Source organism: Lepisosteus platostomus, chromosome 5 (genome assembly GCF_059453375.1).
Source record: "Lepisosteus platostomus isolate fLepPlt1 chromosome 5, fLepPlt1.hap1, whole genome shotgun sequence".
Lineage (NCBI taxonomy): Eukaryota > Metazoa > Chordata > Actinopteri > Semionotiformes > Lepisosteidae > Lepisosteus > Lepisosteus platostomus.
The window spans coordinates 41,428,605-41,436,591 of NC_142615.1; the positions used below are offsets into that span (position 1 = coordinate 41,428,605).

The 7,987-nt window shown below is 47.0% G+C and overlaps 1 long non-coding RNA gene across 1 annotated transcript; it reads right to left on the reverse strand.

Annotated features, from left to right (window-relative positions):
- Positions 1-6,905: 6,905 nt before the first annotated feature.
- On the reverse strand, positions 6,906-7,542 carry LOC148666602 (uncharacterized). The gene is made up of 2 exons (XR_015937064.1): positions 7,406-7,542; positions 6,906-7,238 (listed from the first exon to the last, which is right to left on the reverse strand). It is a non-coding gene; the product is annotated as an uncharacterized LOC148666602 (long non-coding RNA).
- Positions 7,543-7,987: the final 445 nt, after the last annotated feature.

Genomic DNA, 7,987 nt, shown 5'->3' on the forward strand with positions numbered 1-7,987 from the left:
TCAGGGCCATATGACACTGCTTTACACAGAGAGTGGCGGGGGTGGGATATCAGGGCCTGACAACACAGCTTAACGCAGAGTGTGGAGGGGTGGGTGTCAGGGTTATACGGCAGTGCTTTACGCAGAGAGTGGTGGGGGTGTGATGTCAGGGCCATACGACAGTGCTTTACACAGAGAGTGGCGGGGGAGGGATGTCAGGGCTTGACAACACTGCTTTATGCAGAGAGTGGAGGGATTGGTGTCAGGGCCATATGACACTACTTTACACAGAGAGTGGCGGGAGTGGGATGTCAGGCCCTGACGATACTACTTTACGTAGACAGTGGCGGGGGTGGGATGTCAGGGCCTGACGACACTGCTTTATTCAAAGAGTGGAGGGGTGGGTGTCAGGGCTATACGACAGTGCTTAATGCAGAGAGTGGAGGGTTGGGTGTCAGGGCTATAGGACAGTGCTTTCCGCAGAGAGTGGTGGGGGTGTGATGTCAGGGCCATACGACACTTCTTTACGCAGGGAGTGGCAGGGGTGGGATGTCAGGGCCTGACGATACTTATTTACGCAGAGAGTGGCAGGGGTGGGATGTCAGGGCCTGAAGATACTGCTTTTCTCAGAGAGCGGAGGAGGTGGGATTCGACCTCTCAGTGGGGCCAGCAGGGGGCACTCACCCTGCGGTCTGTGTGGGTCTTAATGCCCCAGTGTAGTGACGGGGGACACGATCTGGCCCACCAGCGACGAGCAGGTTACCAGATCTAGACAAAGGGGGCAACTGTTAGTCGTATGAGCTTAGTCACACATCGCAGCGATTAAAAAAACAAAACAAACATATTATGTCTGTTACTAACGACTTTTTTTTCCTACATTGAAAGTCTCTTTCCCGGGTGATTTTCTAGCGCGACTGGGGCTCTTCATTTCTCCTCGGTGTATTATCGCGGGCGGATTTGAAACAGACCACAGAAGGTGGTCACACACTATATTATTATTGAGAGACAGGCTCACTGTCTGTACCTCAGGCTGGGACAGTAGATCACACTGTATTATTATTATTAATATTATTGAGAGTCTGGCTCACTGTTCCCCAGGCTGGGACAGGAGATCCCACACTGTATTATTATTATTGAGAGACAGGCTTACTCTCTGTTCCTCAGGCTGGGACAGAGGATCACACACTGTATTATTATTATTTAGAGACAGGCTCACTGTCTGTTCCTCAGAGTTGGACAGGAGATCCCACACTGAATTATTATTATAGAGAGACAGGCTCACTGTATGTTCCCCAGGCTGGGTCAGGAGCTCACACAGTATTATTATAATTATTGAGAGATAGTCTCACTGTCTGTTCCTCAGTCTGGGACAGGAGATCACACACTGTATTATTATTATTGAGAGACAGGCTCACTGTCTGTTCCCCAGGCTGGGACAGGAGATAACACTGTATTATTATTGAGAGACAAACTCACTGTCTGTTCCTCAGGCTGGGACAGTAGATCAAACTGTATTATTATTATTGAGAGTCTGGCTCACTGTTCCCCAGGCTGGGACAGGAGATCCCACACTGTATTATTATTATTTAGAGACAGCCTCACTGTCTTTTCCTCGGTCTGGGACAGATGGTCACACACTGTATTATTATTGAGACAGGCTCACTGTCTGTTCCTCAATCTGGGACAGTAGATCACATTGTATTATTATTATTAATATTATTGAGAGTCTGGCACACTGTTCCCCAGGCTGGGACAGGAGATCCCACACTGTATTATTATTATTTTGAGACAGGCTCACTGTTTGTTCCTCAGACTGGGACAGGAGATCACACACTGTATTATTATTATTGAGAGAGAGGCTCACTGTCTGTTCATCAGACTGGGTCAGGAGATCCCACACTGAATTATTATTATTGAGAGACAGGCTTACTCTCTGTTCCTAAGGCGAAGACAGGACATCACATACTGTATTATTATTGATTGACAGGCTCATTGTTCCTCAGGCTGGGACAGGAGATCAGACACTGTATTATTATTATAGTGAGACAGGCTCACTGTGTATTTCCCAGGCTGGGACAGGAGGTCATACATTATATTATTATTATAGAGAGACAGGCTCACTGTATGTTCCACAAGCTGAGACAGGAATTCACACTGTATTATTATTATTGAGAGACAGGCTCACTGTCTGTTCCTCAGGCTGGGACAGAGGATCACACACTGTATTATTATTGAGAGACAGGCTCACTCTCTGTTCCTCAGGCTGGGACAGGAGATCACACATTGGCTTGTTATTGAGAGGCAGGCTCACTGTCTGTTCCTCAGGGTGGGACAGGAGATCACACGCTGTATTATTATTATTGAGAGACAGGCTCACTGTCTGTTTCTCAGGCTGGGACAGGAGATCACACACTGTATTATTATTATTGACAGATAGGCTGACTGTCTGTTCCTCAGAATGGGACAGGAGATCACACACTGTATTACTATTATTGACAGATAGGCTCACTGTGTCTTCGCTTGGGCTTGAACAGGAGATCACACACTGGATTATTATTATTGAGAGAGGCTCACAGTCTGTTCCTCAGGCTGAGACAGGAAATCACACACTCTATTATTATTATTGAGAGACAGGCTCACAGTCTGTTCCTCAGGCTGGGACAGGAAATCACACACTCTATTATTATTATTGAGAGAAAGCCTCAGTGTTCCCCAGGCCGGGAAAGGAGATAACACATTGTATTTTTATTATTGAGAGACAGGCTCACTGTTCCTCAGGCTGGGACAGGAGTTCAAACTGTATTATTATTATTATTGAGAGACAAGCTCACTGTTCCTCAGGCTGGGACAGGAAATGACACACTGTATTATTATTATTGAGAGACAAGCTCACTGTTCCCCAGGCTGGGACAGGAGGTCATACTCTGTATTATTATTATTGAGAGACAGGCTCACTGTCTGTTCCTCAGGCTGGGACAGGAGATCACAAACTGTATAATTATTATAGAGAGACCTGCTCTTTCCTGACTGTTCCTTAGGCTGGGACAGCAGATCATAATCTGCTTTATTATTATTGAGAGACTGGCTCACTCCTGTCTGTTCCTCAGGTTGGGAAAGGAGATCACACACTGTATTATTATTATTGAGAGACGGGGTCACTGTCTGTTCCTCTGACTGGGGCAGGAAATGACACACTGTATAATTAGTATTGAGGACAGGCTCAGTGTTCCCCAGGCTGAGACAGGAGATCACACACTGTATTATTAGTATTGAGAGACAGCCTCAGTGTTCCCCAGGCTTGGACAGGAGATCACGCACTGTATTATTATTATTTAGATACAGGCTCACTGTGTGTTCCTCTGGCTGGGACAGTAGATCACACTGTATTATAATTATTGAGAGGCTGACTCACTGTTTCCCAGGCTGGGACAGGAGATCACACACTGTATTATTATTGAGAGACAGGCTAACTGTCTGTTCCTCTGGCTGGGGCAGGGAATCACACACTGTTGTAGTGTTCTCTCACGAGGCACCAGTTCTGTAGGGGTTTGGGCATTTACTGGGACAATTATTTTTGTGGCAGTAAATCACAAAATTGATTATTTTAATGGTCTTAGAATCCAACCATGCGACATAACTCAAACAACGCACACACAGGTACTAATACACGAGGATACATTTGTTAATATATAGAATATGCATGCAAACCTAACAGATCTTATCGTAAGGGTTATCAGAATACAAAAGATATAAATTAATTCAGTTACAAAGAGTTACACATATCAAGAGGACATAAGTATATCATTCATTTAGACCGTTTCGTAATTGTTTACAACTTCTATATACTCAAAACAAGTACATAACCCTTAGGAATTAAATTGATATCAACTGGTTGGGAGCAGTAATGCAATAAGGTTGAATACTCACTGCCGGTGGCCCCCTTTTCTCACCGTTTCCGTAGTGCAGCGGTTATCACGTTTGCCTCACACGCGAAAAATCCCCGGTTCGAAACCGGACGGGAACAGCCTCTTTTTGTACGCTCCTGTACTTCACAGAGGTCTTGAGCGAGCGGTCACATGTTCCTTTCCTTCTGAGTGACATTCCTGCAACACTCTCCCTCTCCTCTTGGTGCGCTCATGCCACAACACAGGAAGGCTGGAGCAGGTGGCTGTGTGCTCTCTGCACCGCCGAAATAACTCAGCTGGGAGAGCATTAGACTGAAGATCTAAAGGTCCCTGGTTCAATCCCGGGTTTCGGCATTTTGTTTCATCGCGCCCTTTGTTCCTCTCTCCAGCGCCCCCTGCCTAAAGTGCCGCGTCCCTTTCTCAGCCCGAAACGCAAGCGAGACACCAGCAGCAGTTCCTACAGGTTTCCATAGTGTAGCGGCTATCACGTTCGCCTAACACGCGAAAGGTCCCCGGTTCGAGACTGGGTGGAAACAGCCTCGTTTTGCACGCTCCTGTACTTCACAGAGGTCTTGAGCGACCGGTCATTTGTTCCCAATGTATTTCCGGTGCCTTCGTGCACTCTTGTACCAAACGCACGTTCCTTCTGTACGCGGAGCCGATCATTTGCAATTGGGCTGTGCCGACAGACCAGGACGAGCTCTGTCGGCTCAAAAGCAGCGCAGGACCTGCAAGAACAACAGAAAGATTAGCATCCAGCGGGGGCCTCTTAGTGAGCCCAAGATCTCATCAAGAATCGGCTCCAGCAACAGGGCGGGGCGCATTGTTCCATTCTCCGACCACTCTTGGTGTAAACAAGTCCCTCCTGGTCTCTGCTTGAAATGCACTTTCCTGCGTTTGCTTTGGTGTAACTGGCTTCCCCTGCATGGGCGAATGTGAAGAAGATCCTTAGTAAGTCATTGAAGAAAACCAAGAAGAGGTCGGAGTGGCCTCTGTCGTTCATCAACGATCCAGTCAGGCAGTACTCCTCCTATTCTGCCAGTATGCGGATTCGAACCGGGGTTGTTGCGGCCACAACACAAATTCTGAGCACTATACGATCATAGCGAGTTACCGAGACATACACAGCCAGTAGGAAAGGATGTACTCTCTTTGTGTGACACTAGTCGGAAAAGTCCTGACGCTGCATTTCAACTGAGCCCTAGTATACATCAACCCTTCGACACTCTGAGTGCCAACTCTCTTAGTAAGTCATTGAAGAAAACCGAGAAGAGGTCGGAGTGGCCTCTGTCGTTCATCAACGATCCAGTCAGGCAGTACTCCTCTGCAAAGCGCCGTTCGTTCACATCGATTGGCTTTTTTTTGCCTTCATTCGTGCAAGTAGTAAAAGCAGACACCCCTATTCTGCCGTGACCCGGATTGTTGCGGCCACAACACAAAGTACTGACCACTATACGATCACGGCGAAGTTACCAAGTTACATGTGGCAGGGCGGAAAAGGGCTGTGCTCTCTTTGTGTGACATAATTCGGAAAAGTCCTGACGTTGTATTTCAACTGAGCCCCAGTATACATCGACCCTTCGACACTCTGAGTGACAACTCTCTTGCATGTTTTCTCATATTTATGTAGTTTGCTTGGTGGCGCAGTTGTCGTGCACAAAGAACGCTTTGAAAAGCGTCAAAAGCGAATCATTCCAAGTTGGTCGTTTGTGTTTTCCGTTCAGACGCGAAATGCTCTCTCGGCTCCTCGGTTGTCATTTTTGCTACATAGAGGAATCACAGCACGCGTGTTAAAAGAAGACTGTGATATTTGGTATTATCACCCTTACTCCCCCCCTCATAACCGTCGCTCTTCTTATTCTGGTCTCCTAACTGTCCCCCAAGCCCGTCTACACTGTATGAGTGACAAGGCCTTCTCCTGTTATGCCCCCAAGCTCTGGAACTCTCTCCCCAAGGATACCAGAGTCACCTTCCCTAAACTCCTTCAAATTCAGACTCAACACCTTCTTCTGTAGAAGAGCCTTTACTGAACTGGTTCCATTCTTTACCCCTCTGCTTCTACTTTTCTCCTCAATCTATTGGAATTGTTTTATCCTGTGTATTCTAATTGTAATTTTGTCAAGTGCTTTGAGAAGCCACCTTCGGAACCATTATATAAAATAGTTTATCCTAAAACCTTGAAGCTTTAATAGGGCAGTGCAGTAGGGCTAAAAATTGACATTGTTAGTGGGCCATCATGATTTGTGCAAATTATAGGTAGTCACAAAGGGAGACTAGGATTCACTTGAAATCCATGACATGGGACACTGAAACAGGGGAGAGGCTTTGTGTAGTAAGCGTTCAGTCTCAATCTACATAGTCTGTGCTGCTGGTAGAGGTGGTTGTGAACACCTGTCTTCCCAGTCAAGTGCTGGGATCTCCAGTCTCAATCCTAATACTTCTCATGACTGTCCAATACCACTGCTGTGAAACCAACGCCCATAAGACAAGACCTCCGAGATTCTAACTGTACCATTATTCACTGATGTTTGTGCACCAGTATTGTTCCTTTGCTAAGGAAGGGAAGGCCTACTTTACACCAAGCCCCTGTTGACAATTCCTTCCTTGTGTTTCTTTTAGACAGTTTGTGCAGCCTAGAATAGGACACCAGATCTCACTCTTACTGGGCACTACAGTAGCAACTCACACTCCATAAGCACTACCCCTCTCGGAAATGGGAGGATTTCCAGTATATTGAACACCTCTGTCTCTCCCCCAGTAAAAAAAGTCACACTGCCCTGCCCAAGGAATAATGCAGCCATCTTCCCCCAGTACAATGCTTTATTACTCCAGACATTTTCAGTCCTCATTGGCAGCAATACAAGAAGCATTCTTGAAAGGGGAACCCCCACAAATACAGTACTTTAATTTATTAATGGGAACCCCCACAAATACTTCCATTGATTAATGGGTCTCACTTCCCTTGAATTCCTCCATACCATTTAAACCTATAAACCATAAAGAAACAAGGGCAGGCAGAAGGGTCTTTCACAGCTTTATTGAGATGTTGCCATTACAAGGCAAGTGGAGGCAGGAGAGTCACAAGGGCCAGGCTGGAGCCTTCATTCAGGCACCTGGGGAGGAAGAAGGAGAACAATCCAGCTACACTGCAGGACACCCACCCCTACAGGAGCTCCTCCTGCCAGACCCTACCTGTCCACTGGCCAACATCTCCAAAGTCCTCTGCTCCCTCCACATCTTCACTGGAGCTCTGAGGGTCTCCCTCCTCATCCTCAGTCCAGTAAGCTCCCACATCCAGAGGAGCTTCTACTGGTGCCACAGCCACCCGACTGCTGGTCACCAGGCTCCTGGTACCTGTGGACAAGCAACACCCAGGATTGAGTGATCTGCTACACCCAGAGACCCACAGTCTACTCATCTACACAGTCCCTTTGTCCAGCACAGGATCATTCCTCAGTTGTCCAAGCATGGTTGTCTCTTGGGCAGAGATGCATCCACAAGGGATAGAGAACCAGACCCACCTTCATTCCGGCTGCCAGCACACCTGGACTCACAGCAGGCACAGACCTCATGGTCACCATACAGCTCCTCCCACCTGGAGGAGAGGAGGACAGGTGAGGCCTCCACCTGGCATGTCCCAGAGCACCCTCAGCAGGCTCCTTGCAGAAGTACCTCTTGTAAAAACCGTGACTAGGTTTTTATACTAGCAGAACTATGCTACCACACACATGGTCACACTACCGCTCAATCAACACAATCAATTACATACAGAGACCCGGATTGTTCTCAGCGTCTAATTAGAACCTGATTCCAGTCTGAGGCGGGACTCCGTGAAGCCGCCTGAACATTTTCCCATGTGTATCTGACCTCAGCGGAGGAGTTCCACGCAATTTCGACAGAATTAAATCACCCACACGTGTAAAATTTGCTCAGATTAATTTATTGTTCAATTAGTTTCTAATTTCCGAGGAAAGTGTGTTAAACTCGCTGTCAGACAGAGTACGGAACATGCGACACGTCCGTCCACACTTTCTTTTATCGAGGGGGCTGTTCTATCAACACTTACCGCAATGAAAATAATTTTACTATTTTTCATGTGTAAT